Source organism: Carassius auratus, unplaced genomic scaffold (assembly GCF_003368295.1).
Source record: "Carassius auratus strain Wakin unplaced genomic scaffold, ASM336829v1 scaf_tig00049727, whole genome shotgun sequence".
NCBI lineage: Eukaryota > Metazoa > Chordata > Actinopteri > Cypriniformes > Cyprinidae > Carassius > Carassius auratus.
The window spans coordinates 18,295-42,658 of NW_020527120.1; the positions used below are offsets into that span (position 1 = coordinate 18,295).

Consider the following 24,364-nt stretch of genomic DNA (forward strand, 5'->3'; position numbering starts at 1 on the left):
AGAGGATATAGATACAAATGCACCAGGCGATTAATGAATATATACCTTCAATGCATCAAATATCCCCCTCAATAACAATATACATTAGCATGAAAGGAAATTACAATGTGCACACAAACAACTAAGTTCTGTTCAAACCAATTTTTTTTGATGTAGCTAACATAAAATAATGTAAAGAAGGAATATCTTTCCATAGGGCTGAAATAAGAGCACAAATATGAATGTTGTTGTTTATTTGGTCCACAAACCAGTCATATTCCTACTTACCAGCTAATAAACTAGTCAGACACAGGACCATCTGACCCTTTGAATGGGACGTGGTCTGTTCTGACTGTGAAAGTCACATTTTATCAGCCATTAATCATGTCATCTTTCAGACACAACACTAAAAGCTTGAGCAACGCGGGTTTTGATGTTAGCAGTAGAAATGTACATTCAGCATTTATTTGTCATTTTGACATAGTCTGCCTTTTATTCATTAACATGTACTGTATGGATACGTAAATTCAATTGACAATGGAATGTAGAAAGTTAAATTGCTAAATATGTAGTTAAATATACATATTGTCAATTAAATATCATGCACAGGTTTTTGTATTTGCCGAACAGTTTTTTTTTTTTTTTTTTTTTTTTTACTTTTTTTGAGTAACTAATGTATTTTTTTTACTATCAGTAATATATATAAAACAATGGAAAATGGAATCATGAAAAAACAAGTCTTGTGTTTCATTTTTAAATGATCAGTTTATTGTTTTGGATCAGAAAATGAATAAATAAATTGTTTCAGTGTTAAATGATTAGCTTGTCTTAAGCCTACCATCTCAAATGATATGAATCCTTGATGATTTCCTCTGATCCTATGATTGAAAACAGGAGTTCAATAAAAGGCAAACAAATTGTAAAGTTATTCATGAAACATGAGTAAAATGATTAGGCCCGACATCAGCCATATAGTGAACACAGTATTTAAAATACACCATAACATTCTGTAAAAAATTCACCCAAGGCAAGAGTACAAAATGACCTAAAATGTAATTTTTTAACAACCGAGTTTTGCACTTGACCATATTGTGCTGGTAGAACACTATTTCGGACCACATCCCTGAGTTACCAGGCCCTTACAATTTTATTTCAATGAAATGATCACCACAACTAGGGACACATGTCATATGCCTGAAAACTTCTGAGTTAAAAAAAAAAAATAATAATAATAATGGTGTTTTGAGAACTGGATTCAGCAGAAAGAGCTTTATTTCAGGGCACTTTTCAGTTCTGCATCAGATACTGGTGGAAGTAGATGCCCAACAGGCTGCTAATGAGTTGACAGGCCGCCACCCACCACGAGAGAAAGGCGAAGATGCCCCTGAAGAAAATGGGCGTGAGGACCCCACGCAAGGCAATGAACAGCTCGGTCAGGTAGGCTACGGTGGCCTGGATGTCCTCCTCCATGTCTTCTATATCCTCGTCGTCTTCGAGTCTGGGTTCGGGTGGAGGGGCGGTGGGAAGTATGGGAGCAGGGGTTACACCTGGATTCTCTGCTCCAAGGCCTCATGAAAAATTACCTGATGGCTACATTGTAATTTGTAAAAATATCTTACTGGTTGTTATTAATTTTCTTTTTAATATTTTTTCACTTTTTCTGTATTTTTATTAATTTATTTTTATTTTAAAACATTTAATAGCCTTTTAGAAATTATTGCATAATAATAATATAATATATTGAGTAATCATATAAGATTCATTCATTTTAATAATCATTTCAATCATTCACTTTAAATGTTAAATATATTTAGAACAAATATTAAAATATAAAATAAAAAGTAAAAATATTAAAACACATTATGAAATAATTTAATCAATAATTAAAATAATGTTTAATAAAAATAAAATTTTATAGTACATGTATATAAATTAATAATTGTACTATAATTTACACAAACATATTTAACAGTCACCTGAAGGGTACATTGAAATTTATTTTATTTTTGGGGGGACTTTTTTTATTTCTTTCCCACTTTTTTGTATTTTAATACATTTAATATATGTTATCTCATTTTAAAACGTTACATTTTTTTTAATTATTGGAAACATTAAAAAAAAATAAACTAAGTATACTACTAATAAAAAACAACAAATTACATAAATTAAATTGATAAATAAAACAAATAATAATAAAAAAATGAATTTTAATCATTAACAATTAATAATTAAAAATTAACTATTTTGATGTCAATTTACATATAAGCTGTTATTTAAAAGTCAGTAAAAGTGTAGTGACCCACCTAAAGATTTGAGTGCTAAAGTTGAGAATAGCACAAGCAGAATATGTATAAGATACTGAAGGGTGACCAGAGTCAAGTAGCAGAAAACTCATGTCACCTGCATAAAGGAGTTTAAGAACATTACATCATCGTATTTGTTACATTATTAAAGTTATTTGTTGTAAACAGTAACACTCTGCATTTTGTGTGGCATTTCAGCCCCACCTTCCTCTGGATGTCAATGGCAACAATACGCCCCGCCTCTTTCTTCATTTGCTCCACCCACTTCTGTGCCAGATTGAGATAGGCAAATACAAAATTGCTCTCATCTAAAAAGAAGACTTTGGACCAATGGCAATAGTCTAGTTCTTCTTCTCCTTAGCCCAGGTAAGATGCCTCTGACGGCGTCTGTGGTTCAGGAGTGCCTTAACAAGAGGAATACGACAACTGTAACAAAATTCCTTGACACGTCTGTATGCCTTGACCCCAGCCTCAGTCCATTCCTTGTGAAGTTCACTTAAATTCTTGAATCCAGTTTGCTTGACAATCCTCAAAAGGCTGCGGTTCTCTCAGTTGGTTGTGCATCTTTTTCCTCCACACTTTTTCCTTCTACTCAACTTTCTGTTAACATACTTGGATACAGCACTCTGTGAGCCAGCTTCTTTGGCAATTAATGTTTTAGCTTACCCTCCTTGTGAAGGGTGTCAATGATTGTCTTCTGGACAACTGTTAGATCAGCAGTCTTCCCCATGATTGTGTAGCCTAGTGAACCAAACTGAGAGACCATTTTGAAGGCTCAGGAACCTTGGGAGGTGTTTTGAGTTGATAAGCTGATTGGCATGTCACCATATTCTAATTTGTTGAGATATTAAATTGGTGGGTTTTTGTTAAATGTTAGCCAAAATCATCACAATTAAAAGAACCAAAGACTTAAACTACTTCAGTCTGTGTGCACTGAATTTATTTAATACATGAGTTTCACATTTTGAATTGAAATACTGAAATAAATGAACTTTTCCACCACATTATAATTTATGGAGATGCACCTGTTGCTTGTCTAATGTTGTCTAACCATTGATGAATTATTTAAGACCACTCATAGCATTGCTATTTGGCAAAAACCTCAAAACTGTCAAAAAGACTGTTAAACCATGCAAAAAAAAAAAAGAAAGAAAAAAAATTAATAAGGAACAACTTAACATTTGTTAAGCAATTCAAGGTATTAAACATCAAAGCACTGAAGTATTAATGTCCTTTCGCTTTAAGAATACAGGTCAGATAACCACATGCCGGACTCAAGGCCGAACTCCAGGTAGTCTTCTCTTACTAAAAGGACCAGCATCGCAATAAGAAGAGATAAGAAGCCAAAAGCCAGACTCACAGAGCGCTCGCCACCCTCCTCAGAGCGAAAGTAGTGGCTCATAAGAAGATACAGCGTCATCCTGAGAACTTAAGTCAAGGACAACAAGACAAGCCTACAAGAACTTACTTACAGGTGCTGGTCTTATAATTAGAATATCATCAACAAAGTGATTTATTTCACTAATTCCATTCAAAAAGTGAAACTTGTATATTATATTCATTCATTACACACAGACTGACATATTTCAAATGTTTATTTCTTTTAATTTTAATGATTATTACTGACAACTAAGGAAAATCCCAAATTCAGTATCTCAGAAAATGTAAATATTACTTAAGACCAATACAAAGAAAGGATTTTTAGAAATCTTGGCCAGCTGAAAAGTATGAACATGAAAAGTATGAGCATGTACAGCACTCAGTACTTAGTTGGGGCTCCTTTTGCCTGAATTACTGCAGCAATGCGGTGTGGCATGGAGTCGATCAGTCTGTGGAACTGCTCAGGTGTTATGAGAGCCCAGGTTGCTCTGACAGTGGCGTTCAGCTCCTCTGCATTTTAGGGTCTGGCATATCGCATCTTCCTCTTCACAATACCCCATAGATTTTCTATGGGGTTAAGGTCAGGCGAGTTTGCTGGTCAATTAAGAACAGGTATACCATGGTACTTAAACCAGGTACTGGTAGTTTTGTCAAGTCCTGTTGGTAAATGAAATCTGCATCTCCATAAAGTTGGTCCGCAGCAGGAAGCATGAAGGGCTCTAAAACTTCCTGCTTTACGGCTGCTTTTCCCTTGGACCTCAGAAAACACAGTGGACCAACACCAGCAGATGACATTGCACCCCAAACCATCACTGACTGTGGAAACTTTACATTGGACCTCAAGCAACGTGGATTGTGTGCCTCTCCTCACTTCCTCCAGACTCTGGGACCCTACATTTCCAAAGAAAATGCTAAATTGACTTTCATCAGAGAACATAACTTTGGACCACTCAGCAGCAGTCCAGTCCTTTTTGTCTTTAGCCGCTTCTGACGCTGTCTGTTGTTCAGGAGTGGCTTGACACAAGGAATATGACAGCTGAAACCCATGTCTTGCATACGTCTGTGTGTATTGGTTCTTGAAGCACTGACTCCAGCTGCAGTCCACTCTTTGTGAATCTCCCCCACATTTTTTAATGGGTTTTGTTTCACAATCCTCTCCAGGGTGCAGTTATCCCTATTGCTTGTACACTTTTTTTCTACAGCATCTTTTCCTTCCCTTCCCCTCTCTATTAATGTGATTGGAAACAGAGCTCTGTGAACAGCCAGCTTCTTTTGCAATGACCTTTTGTGTCTTGCCCTCCTTGTGCAAGATGTCAGTGGTCGTCTTTTGGACAACTGTCAAGTCAGCAGTCTTCCCCATGATTGTGTAGCCTACAGAACTAGACTGAGAGACCATTTAAAGGCCAACACAATATTTCACAATATTCAAATTTTCTGAGATACTGAATTTGGGATTTTACTTAGTTGTCAGTTATAACCATCAAAATTAAAAGAAATAAACATTTGAAATATATCTGTCTGTGTGTAATGAATGAATATAATATACAAGTTTCACTTTTTGAATAGAATTAGTGAAATAAAAATCAACTTTTTGATGATATTTGAATTATATGACCAACACCTGTTTATACAACAAAGTTGTAATTCTCTCATTTTTCATTTTAAGAATGAGGTAAGTCACATCTGAATTTCTCAGCCAGCATCAGGTCTGTTAAACCATTTGATTGCAATGCTGAAGGAAACAAGCAGAAGAAAACAGTCGACACCAGATTGAAGCAATATTGACTTGCTTGCTGGCATCCACTACGCTGTAGTAGCCTTCAGTGAAGAGATATTCTTGCGTAAATCGCTGGAAAGTTAGTTACCACATTTGTCGGCTTAATTGCACATGAGAGGAGTTGAAAATTACATGTAAGTTAGCACTGACAAGGTTAGTACGTGATTTATGACATTAGTCCAGCTTTAACATCTATAACGTTAAAGTTTCGTGGTTATTTTCCAAATATGTTGTTTAAAGTCATGCCTTTAATTCCCCGGTTCCACTGTAAAAGCAATACAGTGAAACGTGACTTCTGTTGTTTTACAAACTAAAATACGAGTGATGTTTTGTGCCAATAAACAGCATGTCGCGGGAGCTTAACTTGTTTTGAAGCCAGAAAATGCCTTTAGTATTTGTACAGTAGCCTACTTCACAATCAAAGCTACTTGAGTAGGCCTGTGCCAGTCACTCAAGATGAGCACTGGAGGCATGCTGTCAAAATGAGGAGGTGGTCCAATTACAAACCCCAAAGACATGGGGAGGCATGAAAACTTAATTAGCTAACATGCTACAGCTAACCGCCTATAAAACACTAAAAAGACACTATACTGAGGTCCAGAACACAGAATCGGTGCAACTGCAATGCCACAGTCACTTACACAAGTAACGTTAGGACAAAGTACTCTGGATTCAAAATACTACGAACCAGTCTGCAAGCTGTCATTAATGTTAACATGATATCAACTTAGAAGCTAACGTACAAACAACAATCGATCAGTTTGTGTGGTCGTGTAAAATAGAAAATTGATAAAAAGGCAAAATAAGTAACGTTATCCCTTAAGAAACAAAAATATATTGGAAAATATCATGTGACGACAAATGGAGAAAAATTGTGGCGATACAAACTTGCAAACTCAGGCTTTTCTGAACGTTTTGTAGTAGGCCTGTGCAATAGTTTTCAGGTGTAACACTTTACAATGTGGATGGTTAGTCTAAATGAATTTCTAATTAATTTAGTTGGCTCTAATATAGATGTTTGTGTATTTTGTGGGATTAGAAAGTTTGTTTCAAATGGGAAAGGTTATTTTCAGCCCAAGCTTTACTTTGGTAAATTCATAAACATCCAATCTATTTTTTGCCAACATTGGTGACATTCAAGGTTGATTTTAACCGCAATGTTTATGGTTTGGTGATACCATGGGCCCATAGTTGATTTTACGTTTCGTACAAATGCTAATGTGAACAACTGTTAAGCCTACACTTGTGGGACTGAATCCTCCTTTCAGCTGTTTTTGATCCTTCTAATGTTTTTGTTTTCTTCTCAAAATGTTACTGCTGCCAAATTGCTATATCCTATTGATCATAACATGATGTAAAGTGTTTGCATGACAAACAACAAACTTGATTGAGGGCCAAAGGTGTTGTATTATATCATAATATTCAAATTTATTGTTATAATAATAATTAAAACACTTCCAGTTTATTATCTACATTCCAATGTGAAACCACACAAAAAAAGTGTTAAAACACAAAGGTGAATTAGAAATGAAGATACGCTCCAATGGCATGTTTTATTGCATGATATGGCATGGGGGCCAAATCGATATCGTCATGGGCCAACTTCGGCCTTCAGGCCCTGGTTTGGGCATCTCTGTACTAGGTGTATGATGCTTTTAGGATCAGCCTATCATTATTGGTTCTAGGAAACATCCATTAAAAAGGAAAATAATGCACTCAAGCATGTTTTTTCTTAAAAGTTCCTTGTGAAATTTAAAATGTTCCTGCTATGATATGTGTTTAAACATTCCAATTAGAACCAAAAAGAAAGTTGAAAACCCATCTGCTTCCTTTTCCCACACTTGAAACCCATCTATGTGGTGCTTGAAGAACCCAGGCAGAAACTCACAAGGGTTTGTTCCCCAAAGCATTGTTAGCTGTTCGCAAGTTCCATTTAACTCTGTTGGTAATGACCATGGTTGCTTTTGGGGAACGCACCCCTAAAGAAGCAATATTACAGCATCAGAACATTCAAAACTCCATTCCACTCTACAGGTAAAATTCTTCTTGATAAGATTGTTCATTATTAAATATATGAAGTTTTAATTGTAAGAGTGCACATTACAGTAGTTTACATTTTGAATTTCAATCTTTTACAAAAAAAGAATATCCATTACAAAGTAGCCTTTTCTCTGCGAAACAAATGCATTTGCTTAGAAATTGGCCAGTCTTTGTTGGCAAAAGAAAGCAACCAAACAAACAAAACCAGATTGTCTAAACCAAGTAAAATCATCCTGAACAATTAGGACAACTGGTAGCCTTGGTGTTGGCAAAGACCTCGAAATTTTCAAAAAGGCCGGTAAACCCTGCAAAAAAAATGGATATGGAACAACTTAACATTTGTTAAGCAATTCAAGGTATTAAACATCAAATCACTGTAGTATAAATATCCTTTTGCTGTAAGAATCCAAGTCAGATAACCAAAAGGCCGACCTCCAGGTAATTGTCATTTGTTTAAACAAATGTAATGTCATTAAACTTTGATTAACATGTTTTAATGTTTATTTATATTTGAATGAACTAATAACTTGTTGATGAAATATTAAAAACGCATGTCTGTTCTTACCAACATTTAAAAAAAAATGCGAAAAAGTTCAATCACTAAAGGCTTTGAAATGAAGAGTCCAGCCAGTGGAAGTGTTTTCAGCTGAGCGCCCCCTGCGCAGCGCTGCAGACACACATGGCTTTCACGAGCCTTGCATGATAATTGGTCACACGCATTGAGAGAACTGAGATAAGCGCTTGAACTTGACCTTCTGAATTGCGGAGCTAAAAGACATGAGTATGCCCCTTGCACTCTTCTTATATGTGCCAATCACTCGTTAAGACTGATGTTCAATGCTCATTTCCATAAAATCCAGTCCGGCTCCAATTAAAGGACTGTGACATTCCCAGACGAGTCTTTTCCCACGAAACAGCCACTGTGGAAACATCCCTCCACAACGACAACAACTTTGGGTATGTATACTCGTGTAAACTCATTTGAACTTGTGTGGAGTTAGAAGTTAGTTTGTAATTTAGCTTCCTGAGATTCGCTAAATGTTGTCTTACTTTAATTGGGACAATTCTTAATATTTCTTCTACAAAAATCCTTATGAATAGGCTACTTAATCTGATTACATTCGAACAAACGGCTATATATTGAGTCAAAGGCTATTTTTCTTTCTTTCCTACGATCTTTTAGATACTTGGTTTATTGTTTTTATTAAGTTTTTTTTTGCCTTCATTTTCTTTTTAGAATCTGTTGATTTCATACATCGTAAGGTGAATATAACGAGTGTGCTATTGTGATGAATGTGTCGCATAGTTTTTGCTTGAAATTATCTTCATTGCTCTGCTTTTTAAAAGAAACTTCCATATTGCCAAAAACCTTGTGTGCATATCCAGTATTTTTTTGTTTTTTTGTTTTTTTTGTTTTTTTTTTTTGCAACATTTTCGACTTAGGGGTAACCTATCTAAACTGTATTCGTCATAGACTTTTGACAATGATCGCAGCCAATTGGTATTTGTTAGGAAAGGGAAATCATTCAGCCCATAGGTTTTTGCTCAGAATTGGTGTTTGACCTGTGACCTGGGGTCAAAACAGAAGCGTGTATAATTTGAGCAAAAGGTCAAGTGCAACCTGTAAGGCATACCTACACAGGGATGCCTGGTTTTTAAAACTCTGCCATCGACAAAGCTCTTATGTTATGTAAAATCTGGCCATTTGAGCAAAAGCGCAGATTATATATTTTCATTGGTTGTTAAATGAAAGAGTTTGCAATTCTTTTACCATTATTGAATAGTTGAGTTATTGAAAGCGTTTCAAAATTCAAGAAAACCCTAATGTTTCAAACCATTTCGTTCCCACAATATAATAAAAAATATAGACTAATTTATATATAGACTAGGAAGTGCTGGTATTGATTATTGTTTGTAGAATCTCAGCCTCATTTTATGATGTTACCGTAAATATGTTGTGATAAAATGTTTTTTGTACGAAGCATATCATTAATTTTGATAGTTATTTTGATACAGGTCTTTTTAACCTCAAATTGAATGTTGCGATATGTTGTCCACAACACTTCATTTATGTCTGTTCACACATTTTAGAGCTAATATAGCATACACACTTAAAAAAAAAATAAAAGGTTCCAAAAATAGGTTTTCACAGAGATGCCATAGATTTGGGGCCCCAAAGAAGCTTCCAGTGAACAGTTCTTAAAAGAAAAGTTTTTGAAAAACATTTTAATAATCTAAAGAACCGTTTTCCACTGTAAATGAACCTTGTGTGGAATGAAAAGATTCGATGGTTAAGGTTGTTTGTGGAACCATTGATGGCATTAAAAACCTTTATTTTTAAGAGTATGCTATTTTACGATCACGGGTCAACTAAATTTCCGTTTCTCTCAGCTGAAATGTGTTTAGCTATTAGGTTTAATGAGTATTATTGTTGCTCAGTTACAGACATTTTATATAGCCTATTGTACTGTACTTTCGATTACGGTAGGCAGGTTGTCATAACGTCAAGATAAAAAAAAAAAATTAAGGTGCATTTAAGAAAAAAAAAACATGATTTAAAAAAATATTTTTATTTATTTTATTTTTTAAATGGCAATGCGTTTGCTTTACTTGTTTTAGCCTTTTACCTTTTAAAATAGACTATCTTTTATCTTAATATTTAAAGTCTTGTATCATATTTTCCTTTATTGTTATTGCAAAATGTGATCCCACAGCACAATATTAGCTTTTAACATTAATTTAAATATTAGCCTGAAGAATTCTACAAGATACCATCATTACGTGATGATCTGTCTTGTCTTGTTTCTGACGTTTGCTTAGGCGCCAGATTTTGTTTGTAAACTGCTATGAAATAAAAAAGTGTGTTCTAAATTAATCTAAATGATGACGTTGTACAGTTTGGCCGTTGCCAATAGGCTTAATTGTTATTTGAAACAGATTCGAAATCCTGCTACGAAAACGGTTGTGCTGGTTCGTTAATTCTTTTTCAAATGATAAATTGTAACAGACCTATTTGTATCTATAGTGTTTGCTGTACACGGATATCTTAAAGATATTTCAGAAATCTGCTTTAGCCTATTTGTTTTTTTTCCAGCTCATAACATTTGTTTTAAATGACTTAAAAACAATTTATAATAGCTATAATATGGGTATTTTGAGGCGTTTATTATTTTTTACACAAATTGTCTCGTGATATGTAAACATGCATTATTGACGGTCCTACAACGGAAAGCTCCGTCTTTTCATGATGATAATCTTATGTCCATGTTGCAGTGTTATACCGATGGGTGCCGCTGTTTTCTAGTTGTTTCAGTGACGACGTGTTAATAGATATGGCATGGAAAGAAATTTGGATGGAACCACAGTTTTTCTTTCATCTGGCATGGAGATTAAATCAACTCAAAATAACAGTGTTGTCTTGTATTTTGTAAACAGTTTAGTTTTCTTTTTTTATATAATTTCATTGTTTCTGTTTGAGTGGTATCTCTTTGATTTGACCATGTAAAAATATGCCTATATTTATCCAAACTATAAAATAGTTAATCATGTCACTGATTTTGTGTTGTAACACATTCTAAGCTTTTTAATTGATTTTCGGTAGAAGTCACAGGCCATAGTAAAATTTTATTATTTATTTTTTTGTTCTTCAGTGTTTATCTTTCCATTTTTGCTTATATAAAACTCATAAAAGATTAGAAAGACCTGTCATAGAAACAGGTTTAGGCCAAACTGAGTGATATTATTCAATGACTTCTCATGTCGACTTTTTTAAAAATAGCCTACTAATTTCCAGTTAGTTTGGAGCTGTTAGCTACTGTCAAATAAAAGGCGAACATAAAATGCTTAAAATAACAAACTAAAGTTATCGTGGTATGTTTGAAGTGCTAAAGATATAAGCCTAGGATACTTGTGTTTAGTCGAATTCTGGGAATGCTATTGTTGTGGGTTTTCACGCAAATGCCATTTCTTTTCGCAAGGTTTTTTTGCGCATTCTGTTGGCCCGCGCTGCACGGGTGCCGTCAGCACTGTAATGTGTCATGTGCACCTGCAAGCTCTGTGATGCTTTTGACAATTAGCCTATTGATGTGCAATAGTATCTTGTTACGTACAAGCTTCGTAATACGTCTCTACCTAAAATCTGATTAGCCTGAGGATAAATTGCGTTAATTTCTTCGCTTATTCGCGGATAGAACGAAACCGACGTGCTTTCTTCTTTAGTCTTCCCATATGCCAATTCAAACAGTGAAAGAATTCAGATGGGCGTAACTCTAAATGGATCATGCACACAGACTTTGGAACAATAACTCATCAATTCACGACGAGACGCCCTTTAAGCGCGAGCTGCTTGAGTTTCTGCACACGTCCACGCATGGGGACCAACGACAGACTCGATCATAGTAGTCTTCGGAATAGTAGCACTGGATGCTTGGCAGGAATCTGGAGAACAAGTTGTGCACTTGAGCGTCAAAAGCCAATGGCTGTTTGTAACTAATTGACACCGGTACTTTTCGTGACGCGATTCTCGGGAATAGTTCGTGGTTTGAACAAATGCATTGCTACAAAGCCCTCTGCCTTTCCAAGTTTTTGACATTTGCTTGTGGATTAGATACTATGGTGTTATGGATCACCTCAAGTTTGGTAAGTGAATACTTCATTGTACTGACACATTAATAATGACCAGGGGAAAATACAGACTACGTTTTATAATAGTGTAAACATTCTATAGTTAAGCATGTTACTTGCTTTATAAGTTATTTAGACTAGATATATAGGCCTACCGCGAAAATGTATATTTTAAATAATTATAAAACATATTAAAGTTGTTTTTTTCCACGTTGTTGTGTTGCATTTTGTTTGGCTAATGCGTATTGCATCTTTAACGTCAAGTGTGTTAGCTACTCTGATTTGAAATTTGAATCATCTGTCCTTCCACGGGTTTACCTGAGTTATGTATAAACAATAAGGTTTTAGTAGCCTGCCTTAAATATGCATGTATAGACTACCGTTATATAATTGAACAAGTTTGAAACTGTAAACTATAGGCTAGAGTTAAAAAAAAAAAAAAAAAAAAAAATTAAACAGTGAATTTAAGTTAAGGCAGTTGACAAATGCCAGTAAATTGATCAAACAATCCACAGTGTGGTTTTGCTGAAATAGCTAAAACAAGTTTGTGGTCTAAATAAATGTGTGCAGATTTCGCATTTAACAGAGTCTCATTCTCACGCTTTTTTTTTAAGGGAAGAAAGTTTCCATTCGTCAGAGTTAATGTGGCGTATTTTAACTAAATCATCTTTTGAGCGTTGTATGAAGTGATCATTAGGCGAGTCCGGGGAGCAAACAGTTGTGCGATTGTTAGAGGAGCCTGGGAAAATGTTCTGGGGTCCGGGAGGTGCTGTGTATTGACGCCAGACCCTCTTGTTAAGGGGACTCCTGTGCTCCCAGACGTTATTGTCATGATAATGAGCAGCCCGCACGTTGTTGAACTTGATGTTGACTTCTTTCTTTAGGACTGAATTTTTTTTTCGGTCACTTGTTTGTGGGAAAATCTTCTCCGGAGCTACAGTGTGAAATTAATTAATCAGGCCTTTGGAGCGGCCAACAATAGAGACCAAGAGGATCCCTGGAACCCCACAAAAGGCCCCAAACCTTTTTTTTTTTTTTTCTAAACTGTATTCTACCCAACTACAACAGACTGAAAGAATATAGTTATATTTTAAGAGGTTTTTTTCCCCCCAGTTGTAGCTTACACGTTATTACTAAGTCTGATATTATTATTAGTGTTATGTTAATATTTTTGAAAAGTATAGCTTGCCTGCAATAAAAGTGCTGCTTGGTCAGGCTTTTGGATTTAAAATGGAGCTGTAGTGTGTATTTCTGTGTGTGTGTGTGTGTGTGTGTGTGTGTGTGTGTGTGTGAGAGAGAGAGAGAGAGAGAGAGAGAGAGAAAAGCACGTGATTGTACTTTTCACACACTGCTTTGTAAAGTGCATAGTGTAGTATATGCTCTAGACTATAGCATAACATTTGACTTCATATATTCAGTGTCGTTGTGACGCAAAATCTATTAAATAGCCTTACTCTTTTTGTATTTTCATTTTTACAGGTAGAGTAGTTAATAATAGATCAAAAAAAAATCTAAGGTGAAAATGTAAACAAATGAACTGGTGAAGAACTCAAACATTGGTTGCTTGTTGTTTCTCATTATAACTTCTGTTTCTCCAGGCACTCAGAGATGAGAGGTCATCATTGTCCACTGAGAGGTAAGAATTACAACGATTTGACAGATAAAATAGTTCAAATCAAATGAATAAAATGAGTTATGAACGTTTTAAATGTCGTACGTTTAAGTTTTGTGAGTAAAGAGAATTAAATGTAATTTACATTTTGGGTTGTATTAGTGTTTAGCGGTAGAACTTAACACTTAACCATGCAAAATGAACTTGAACATTTTTAAAGAAACAAATGTGTAATATACACACTTCCAGCCACGTTTTTAGCAAATATATTCTTTAAAGATATAAATATCACCATAGGACCGATTTTTGATCTTTGAATATACCAACAGCAATTCGCCAATGTATAAATGATTACAATTGTGTCTTTAAGTATTTTATTACGAAATGTTTCAATTTATATAGGCTACATATATTTAAATGATCTTGATGTTTGCAAGATAGCCCAAATTTGCATTAATCTACTGTTACTAGTCGAACTATTTATGAAGTCCTGTAATGGAGCGAATATGAGTTTTTTTTGTTGTTGTTGATGTTGTTGTTTTTGAAAAAGAATAAATAAAAGAATAAAAAAGAATCAACAGTGGGGAAAAAAAATTATAGCCTGTATGTCAAACTCATACATCAACAAGGTGACTGTGAAAGATGAGGAACTCCTGCAGTCTTTTCTATAATCGGAACTTCAGCACCAAGGACAGATCCCTTCTACCTGTTGGCTTCAGACTGAGCTTTTGTGCGTCTCAAACTGCAAATCGTATTGCAAAATTCACCTCTTAGAAGTGTTATTCCCATTATTGTACATTAGAACTATAAATTATTTATTGTTATTACAACGCTTTAAGTTACTGTGGAATTAGCGTTGCTTAAATATGCTATATAAAAGAACAGAAGATTGTTTGTAGAAGAGGTGCGATGTATTGCTGACAACTGCGTTGTTTGTATTATACAGGCCTGTATGCAGGGGTTACAGTCTATTTTTGAGCATGGTGGGAAGCGCATATTTGAAACAGGACATGACGCAAAGAGCGGGAGTGTCTAAATCACGTGGAGGTGTGTGTGTGTGTGTGTGTGTGTCAGGGGGCGGGTGTTGAGAGAAGACAGAGAGACTGATATTTGAATGAGTGTATCTTGTATGTCGTTGTAAATTTAGGGTGGTTAATGTTAGAATAAGCGATAACAAACAACTGACAATATTTGTTATTTTTATTGTAATAAGGCCTATTGGTTGCAAAAAATAATAGGCAAGCTTTATTTCATAAAACTGGACACTGAGGTCTTCACACTACATTCCGTGAGTTTAAATACACTAATTAAAATTAAACATTTGAAAGAAAACGGGCAGTTATAGAGTTTGACTATGAAGTGTGAGTGAAAGCTCTTCGTTTGTTACATCGTAACTGCACAAATGCAACAACCTAGAACAAAACTGAAAAACATTTTAGCAATAGCTAATAAAGCTATGTTAATAAAGCTATGTACTTAAAGTAAAATGTTAGTCCACGAACTGAAGATGTTTGAGAATAATCTTGGGGAAAGAAAAAAAAAACATATTCCAACATATTGGAAGCATTTCGTTTAACGCTTATTTCATAACTACACGCAGAAAACATTTATACCGTGAACATATTTAATATCTTATTTATACTGAGACATTCCCCCAATGCGTTGCACTGTCCTTTTCTAGAGTTTAACAGTAAATAAATAAATACATAAATCAGTCATTCCTAGATGACTTTCTTAGATCCGAGACATTTTGCCTCAGAAGCGAAGTTGTGTGTAGGTTAATTAATGCATTATTGCTCAAATAGTTTCGTTTAACCAGTAAATACTAACTGTAATTAACCTCTGGATTTCTGTAGCAAGCTAATTGCTTGCTTATATAATTTTCTATTTTTTTGGTCAGTGCTCTCATTTTTTTTTTTTTTTACATTTAGGTCAAGCGCTTGCATTATGTATAGAAGTAGAACTCTTCTTCTTGATTTCCTTTGATTTAAAACACAGACTCGAGTTTTTACAGCAGCCGAAATATCACATTTATTGCTTTACTCGGCAGTGTTTCTTTAGTGCGCGCGAAATATCTCGCGTTCCTCTTGCTAAATGGAACAGTCTATTTCGTTTTATATGGAGCCACTGGGAGATCCCATTTTCAGATGAACCGGGGAATATATTTTAATGGGAAATAAGGTGTGTGTGTGTGTGTGTCTGAGATGGAGAGATAGACAGGAAAAGAGGGAGGGAGAGATAGAGGCTCCATCTGCTTGTCTGCATTCATACATATTTTTAAATGTTTATTTAATGTATTTATTATATATTTTATATATTATTATAGAAAAATGTATTTATTTATAATATATGTTATTAGATATTCACGCCCATTTCTTCCATTTATGGCTCAGCCAAATTGTGTAAATATACATTAAAAGGTTTAAATATAAAGGTCTTTCGCATCTTATCCTCGTCTTGATCCTGTAATAAAATCCTATAATAAAATGTCTTTATCGGCAAAATGTAAATAGCCTTTCTGCTCGCATGCCCCATACAGTATATAATGTAGCTATACGAGTTTCACAGTGTTTATCGTTTGCAAGCAACACCAGTAAAGGTTTTATTTATTATTAGACCACAACTGCAGAATCTCTACTGTGCACCTCATAAAGAATGCAGTGTGATATTCCGCGCCACAAGAAACACAAACTGGATTTAAACAGTTTATCGGTTATTCAAATGGCAAACAAAGCAACCAATCGGCGTTAGGGTCAATTATAAATAAGGATGTCCGAGTTGATAAAATAAGAAATCTTTTTAAAATATAGTATATGTAATCATATTTATTTATTTGTGTGTTTAGTGTTAGATACGTATATCTGAATGTTACCAACTCGTATAAACATCATCAAGAAAAAGAGCTAAATAGGCCTACGTCATTTGCGGCTTGATATTAATCTTTATTTTTAAGTTTAAAGTGTGTGTGTCTGTGTGTGTGTTTATCAGAGTTACTACGTTTGACCAGAGCAAAAAAGAGCCTTTTCATAAAAACGTCAAAATAGATAATATTTTTAAGACTTTTCTCACAGTCGTTCATCTGTGTTTTACGCTTTTATTTTCAGATGACAACAAAATGACTTCCTGATTGTTGGTGTGGCTTCACCACGCTGACTCTGATTTGGCGGTCAAACTATTTTCAAAACGTAGCTACTCTTCTACAACAAATCGGCCTCGCCTCTTTATTTAAATGTATTTTTAAAATATACTTCCAAAAATCCCATTTCAAGATATACAACAAACATTTCTTCAATAACATAAGTCTGTTAGTGAGACAGTCTTGAAATAGTTACACCACCTAGACATTTTGACTAGTGACCTTTTTGGCACTAAGCCCTACAAAAACATCAGAATGACTCTTAATTTTGAAATGGAAAATGTTCATCATAGAACACGGGTGCATTCAACTCATTATTGGTCTGAATGATATTTTGAATAATTTCACAGATTAAGTTGCAGGTAAAAGAGATTATATATAGTTAAGGATGCTGAGAGCAGTGCTCGGTCACGGCCGCGTCCCCTGGGTGTCTCAGCCCTGTTCAGCCATGTGTATCAATAAGCATTAATGGTTAATGCTGGTGACATCACAGTTGTGTTGGCGGTGTGACCCCCGTGGTCCTGCCCAGAGGAGCCCCTCAGTTCAATCTCCTCCCGTTCAGTGCTGCTGCCGGAGCCTTGCGCTTCCTCGTGCTGGGCTTTTCAGCTCTAAGATTTCACGATAAAGATTTTATTTCCATCTTAACGGCTTTACTTTAGCAAATAAATCGCGGAGGCATCGAAAAGACGCCAGTAAGTCCCGTAAACCTTGAGATTAACTTGTTCTCACGCTTTTTTTTGTGTGAGTGCTGTCGTTTGAATTAAATGGATGTTCTGGACGTTTTTGGAAAACGCTGGATGGGAAATGAAATTGTGAGTAGCCTACATCATTTTGTGACATTAAACGCACGTTGTTAGAGCTAGAGTTAGCTAATGTTTATCTTGTGTATTTCAAGCGTTACTTCTTTTAAACCTGCTTGACAGGGTGTCCGTTTGTATTTTCACCTATTTATTAAGATGTAGGGTATTCACCTCTTATTTATGTATTCTTTAAGTCTAACCAGTCGCCAAATTCTCAGTGTATACAGACTTAATTAAGCTGATTGAGATGATATACTAGAGCTCGCAATACAGCCTTAAAAATAAAAGTTCCTCTAAAAGATCCAAAAAAGTATTTTAGTCCTGTTGTCATTACGAGAACCTTTCTAAGTTTTTAACATTTTATTCGCACATTCTTTAGAAAACATCAGTGTTGTGGTGCTTTAAAGAACCCATAACCCATTGTTTTTTTTCTCCGGGGTTGATTGATATGGGTTTTTAGCTGAACATAAGAGCTGTTAAATAACCTTGTAGCTATTTTTAGGCAATTCAGCTTTATTTGTTTGCTTCATTTGAGGTAGTTGCAATTCCAGAAGCGGTTGTCTGTTAGATACACCGTTTTAATTCAGATCTATTCACACGGGCTAGGACAGGTTGAATTGTAAAGCATTTCAGAACACCTTTCAATATTTCAATTTAAGAAGTGAGCCATTTAATATTGCTGGGTCTATAGATACCCAATTTAGGCCTGTTAACGAGAGCCTAAATCTCATATGCATCCAGCAGGACATGTATAGCCTCTAATGCCTACATGTAGGCTAATTGTGCCGTAGAATAGCCAAACAATAATTTACAAGGTGTTTTTTCAGTGTTATTTGAAATAAAACAGGACGTGTGCTATTTTAAACGAGTGTTTTTACAGCGTGCCATTGGTAAATGTACGCGCGTGGACATATCGAACACTTACTGTGTTGCTAAGCCTAATTCAAAATAGTTATCCGTTATATTTGTTTTAGATATTTGGATTTTTAGAAACATTCTCAGCTCCGACATCGCTAGGCCAGCTGGATAATAAAAACATGCGTTTCACTTTCACACACATTGCAAATCATCGCCATGTATTGGATGTCCAAATGCATGCGTTGCGCAATAGCCATTAGACTATTAAATGCACATAATATGAGAGTATTTAGCCCACGTGTATGTGCGTGCGCGCGCTGAAAGAGTGAGTGAGAATGTAACGGAGCTGCTCACACGGCAGTGAATGCAATAGCTCCATGTGACCACAACAGAAGCTGCATCTGGCGTACGCGGCGGTCCCTTTAAGACACATGGGTTAGTTTTTCTCTTTGGTTATCTAGCTGTATGAGTTTATGTGATATCATAAAGCTAGAGAACCGAAAGTATAAACTAATTCCAAAGACTTCGGAGCGCTTTGAATGGGAACGAGGCTGGAAAGCTGGAGGGATGTGGATGGTCGGGGTATGAGGGAGACGGCGATGTCCGCTACAAAGAGCATCGAATCCGTTGGCGCTGCGTGAATGCGTTTCAGTGGTCTGGAAGGACTGGAATACCTAAAGCTACGTGGAAGACATGGATTTTACGTGGAATCTGCCTCCGGCTACACAGGGAGGCGTTAGAACGCTGGCGAAACGCGAACGCTTGAGATCCAGGCTGATACGGACTTGGCGTTCATTCTCAAGTGTGCTTGAGCTGGGCAACATTCCATTATAGACGTGATGATGATGTTGATGTATGAATTCTGGATGACAGGAATCGGTTCATCGAGGTGTTTCGACCGATTGGTCGGATCCCGTGGGTCACGTGGTCCTAATATAATATGGGAAAGTCAAACCTCGGAGGTGTGTGTGGTTTGACACTCATTGTGTCTTATGGTGATGGCTAAACTAGGAAATAGTCTGTGTTTATGCCTTATTATAGAATGTAAACTATAAAATGATTGCCATTTCATCCCATCTGCTTCACTTTGACTACAGAAATAGGGGTGAAAGACTGACCTCGTCATTGTACACCTGTCAAAATTCGACCATTATTGTGCTTAATAGAGTTTTTTTTTTTTTTACCTCAGAATGTTGTTTGTGTTCCAGATTCTCAAACCGTTCATGACGCCATAAATGAAATGTCAAGGATATTTTAAACGGACTGCTTATGACATCATTCTATGACACATGCAGTGCGCAAATGTCTTATTTTTTTTCCTATTTATGAAACTGCTAGGCCTCTGATAAGCACTCTAGTATTTATAGGCCTATGTCTATCGGTTATAGCACATACAAGCTGTCGTTTTTTGGCCATTTATGTCCTGATTGGTTAGTGCCACATCACACACAGCTATTTCTGATCCTAGGATGTGATAATGATAAATACAAAGCTGAAGTGTATGTTTGTGAGTGATATGACAGCTTCAAGATTTCACAATTCATTGCAAAAAAGGATCTCCATATTGAGTATTTTTGTGATTTTGCATAGACTACTACAAATGTGCTAAATACTGTAATGCGGAATCAGTAAACTGACCTCCGATGGGCTCATTAATTGCTGATAGCTTAAATATTTTTTTCGGTTTCACACAAATCATCAGATGTTGTAATTTATGGGGGAGGGCACAGATGTGTAATAGATGCCTGACACAAATAGAGTCTGAGGTGCAGCGAGAGGCCTGTCTGAGAGGCGCCCCAGACATTTTCCCACATTAATATGTGTCTGGTCCTGCGTTAGGGGCCCCAGCAGATGGAGTCTTGTCTTAGCACCTGGCATACGCAGCACTGCTATTGTCTACGTCTAATACTAATCTGAATTAAATGTAACCAACTCTGCATCCCAGTGTCACAACTGCAGATTAAAAATATATGAGGGGAGATGCTGCGAAGAGGGGTTTGGGGGGATATCTGAGACATTTTTTTTTGATGCAGTGCTTTTATTTGGTTCTGATAATGCATTTAACGTGTCTAAGAAGGGAATAATTTTTTTGACTTATTTATTATAAACAGTATACATACATACATTCAGTTCATGATAATTAGACATCTTAGACATATAAGAACACAATGCTTGTTGTATATAAAATATCAAGATGCAGTTTTTGCCTCAAAGTTGGCCAGTGGTGCTTCGATTCTATAGGCTGAGAGAATGTGGCTTAAAATCTATTTTTTAGATGCTTTTGGGCAGTTCATTTACAGTCAGGGCAGTGGTTATAAAATATATTTGGTTTGTAAATTGACTATTCTCTTTTGGAAAACTGCCCTTTAAGGGACAAATCCTTTTGTGGTTTAGCCTGTAAATGTTAACTGGACATGTTATGCTAGATATAGTATGTGTAAAAATGTATGGTAATATACTTTGCATGGTGTATAATTTCTATTGTTTCCCTATAATGCTGACAGTCTGCTTGCTTCAGCAGTGTTGGAAGCTTTAGTGACAGTAGTACTAGAGGGTTAAATTTGTATTATTAAAATTGGTGTTAGTGACAAGTTATTCTTTTTTAGGCATTCATAACACATTTAACCCAGATTCCTTGTATTTTGGTTTTCTTTTGTTTGCAGACCGCTCTTTGAATTTAATCAAACTAGATTAGGTTTCAAACAGGTACTGTTACTCACAATAAAACGGGACTTTTTATCTATTGTTATTCAGTTTTCATTTTTACCTCAAAAAGCAAATGCCAATCATCTCTCCGCTGAACTTATGAATTCTGAGTTGGTATCTTAGCAACGGCCTCTGATCCAAGAAGTGAAATGGGAACGACAATCATCCTTTATTTGGAGTCTTACATTGGCATACTTTAAAGGGCCATTTGTAATGTATGGTAATATTTTACACACACCACAGACTCCCAGGCGTTTAAAAAAACATATCAATAGTGTGGCATTCGATATCTTAATAGTGAAATAAAACATCCGTTTTTAAACTTGCTATTAATTTATTCACGAAACGTTTTATTAATTCACATAGCCTACCGTTAAATGAACAGCACGATGTCTGCGTCTACCTACCTAAACTGCACTTTTGGGCATCAACGTGTCCAAACTGTTGTCAGTCTCGCGCCAAAATCTCTCAGGTGATTCGCGACGCCTTGTAATGCACAAACATGTAGATGAGCAGCTGACTACATTAAAAAGTTGTCGAATTTATCAATGACTGAAACGATTTTTGCTTAGAAACCTTACATGTTGAAAATATATGGGGGTTTTTTTTCGTACAGAAGGTAGACTATATATCTGTGAATATTGAGAACAGCCGACATAAATGATTTCATTTCAGGTTTAGATTTCAGGTCCCTTTAAACTTTATTCGCGCGCTTTACAGCCGTAATCCGTCAAAAGTCACTTCAAAATGTAATTCCGCGCGAATTTTGATAACTGACATGAACTGAATGAATTTAGGTGAGGAAATGTTTTTTGTGTGTGTACCACTGTTAGGTTTATCAGCTAGTCATGTGGTAAATTTGTTTTCGTTTGTTCTGTTTTAGAAAACGTTTAAAAAGTCTTGTTTCTCATATTACAAACATCGTTCCGCATTAATGCCTGTCATGAGCTGTATATTTTGAATGCAAGTTTTGTACTAGGCTATGTATTTAAGCTATTTATTTTATGTTGAGTAGGTATAACATAGTGACCCTCTAACGTAGATTTTATATCATTCTGAACTGATCATTAGAAAAATTTCTTTCAAAATAATACAAAAAAATGTCATAAAAATTTAAGGGGGAAAAAAGCTTTATAATTTCCTTGAACTCCCTGGAGTGCCTTCAGGGCCTCTCAAGGGTCTGTGGACCCCTGGTAAAAAAGAAAAAAAAAGAAAAACCTGAGCATATATTATTAAATGTGGCAACACAAACAAATACAAAATTTGCAATACTCTCTACTGGTTATAAAATAAGTTTTATCAGGGTTCTATGGCATAATATGCTTTTCTATATTTATTTTAGAGCATGTTATATTCTTTTTGAGCCCTGCATAATTTCACTGTCATTGTGTTCTGAATCCTTTTGTGTGACAAAGAAAGTAATTTTTAACCTGAATTCAGATGGCCTTTTAAAATCTTCTAGTGGATGCATGCTTGAAAAAGGTGTTTTAAAAATGTTAATCTATTTATAGCTCCGCTTGAGTATGATCATCAGTACAGGAGCCTCACAAAGATACAAGATCTGCTAAATTTAAGCAGCTTTTTAAATAAAATAGCTAATAACATCATGTTGAAATATCCAAAAACAGTCAAAGCTAGACCAAAAATGCTTGCGTTTCAAGGTGAAATCAAGCTGAATTCACTAAGATGTGTTATTCTGTGGTTTTACAGGAAAAGGAGACCTTGGAAATCAGTGATAAAACACGGAAATGAACTGACCTCGGATCAGGTGAGTGATTTGCAGTTTTCATGCACTCTCAGTATGACCTTGACTTTCATTTTGCATGAGGTTGCATGTTTCAGAGACAAATATGTAACAGGTTCTCTCACCGTTGCTGCATATGTGACTTGTAGGACTAGGTTTGTTTATGTCCTTTATGGGCAAGTATTAGCATATATAAGCATGCTATAACCATGAATAACTGTATATTATTTGCTTTTAGAAACATGAATAGATAATGCCAGGTAATGTACATATTTCAAGCTAAGTCAGTTTTTGACCACATATTCTGAACGTTTTTGTGAAGATATTGTGGTGAACTGGCTTCCGCGTGACATCAAAACGGGTTTCTTTTTCCCCAAAAAATGCTGGATGGCAAACATAGGAGGGATTACTATGGCAACAGCGTTTGCCCTTGCTCATTGGTGGTAAGGAGTAAAGCAGACTTATATCACATGACTCCAGTCAGAGCCGTATCCTGCAAGGCATTGGCTTACACGTTCATTTCAAAGCTCAAATTTATGTTTATGTGTATTCCAGGAACAAGGAGAGAGAGGTTAGCATTGGATGCACTGTACTTCGTATTTTCTCCCATTAAGCACCAATGCTTTTTTTTCTGCTTAGATTTTTGTGGTCAGTTTAATTGCATATATATTTAAATGTTTGCTTTTTTTATTATTTGATTCTCCACAACTATAAATATTCTTAGTACAATACCATCTTAAAGTTTAAATTCATTTCCGAGGATTATATTAAAGGATATAAATAAATAAATTATGTGAATTTGATCATAGTAGTTTATTTTATCGCCACTTTGAACCGTAACAAGTGCAATGAGCACTTTACGATCTTGACAGTATAGCGCCTTACTCATTCTCTCGCACTCTGATCCAATTTGTTTCCACACTGTTGCCGGACAAGAGATGGGAAGGCCGTTTGTGTGATCTATATTTTAATTCCTTTGTTCAGAGCCTTATCCCTTTAAAATATTGCAGGAGTCCCGGCAGCGTGTGTGTATATAAGGTGTGCTCATGTGGAAAGGCTATGAGGGTGGTTCAGTCCTTCACCTTCCTAATTCCCTTCTTTCTCTCCTCCACCACCCCCCTCTCCTCCACCTAAAGCCCTCTCTATAACCCTCTTCAGACTCACACCCTCTCTCTTTCTCTCCCTTCACAATCTCAAGTCAGAGTTCAATGGCACTTTTTTCATTCTGTCCTTTTCTCCAGCCCCCCTCCTCTCCCCAACTCTAGTGGGTTTTGCGAGATGGGGGGCAGGTACCTTCCCTCCCCCATGTGAACTTTAGCTGCAATTCTCCAGGCACACATGCATTGTGAAACACAGATTGAAAAAGAAATGAGCACCTTTTTTTCACTCTTTCTCTCTTCTCTTGC

General features: G+C 35.8%; 1 long non-coding RNA gene and 1 pseudogene across 1 annotated transcript; one reads left to right on the plus strand and one right to left on the minus strand.

Annotated features, from left to right (window-relative positions):
* Positions 1-1,266: 1,266 nt before the first annotated feature.
* On the minus strand, positions 1,267-3,702 carry LOC113089375 (transmembrane protein 161A-like; annotated as a pseudogene).
* Positions 3,703-11,487: 7,785 nt separating this feature from the next.
* LOC113089376 (uncharacterized) lies at positions 11,488-22,983 on the plus strand. The gene is made up of 3 exons (XR_003286456.1): positions 11,488-12,117; positions 13,701-13,738; positions 22,925-22,983. It is a non-coding gene; the product is annotated as an uncharacterized LOC113089376 (long non-coding RNA).
* The last annotated feature ends 1,381 nt before the right edge of the window (positions 22,984-24,364 follow it).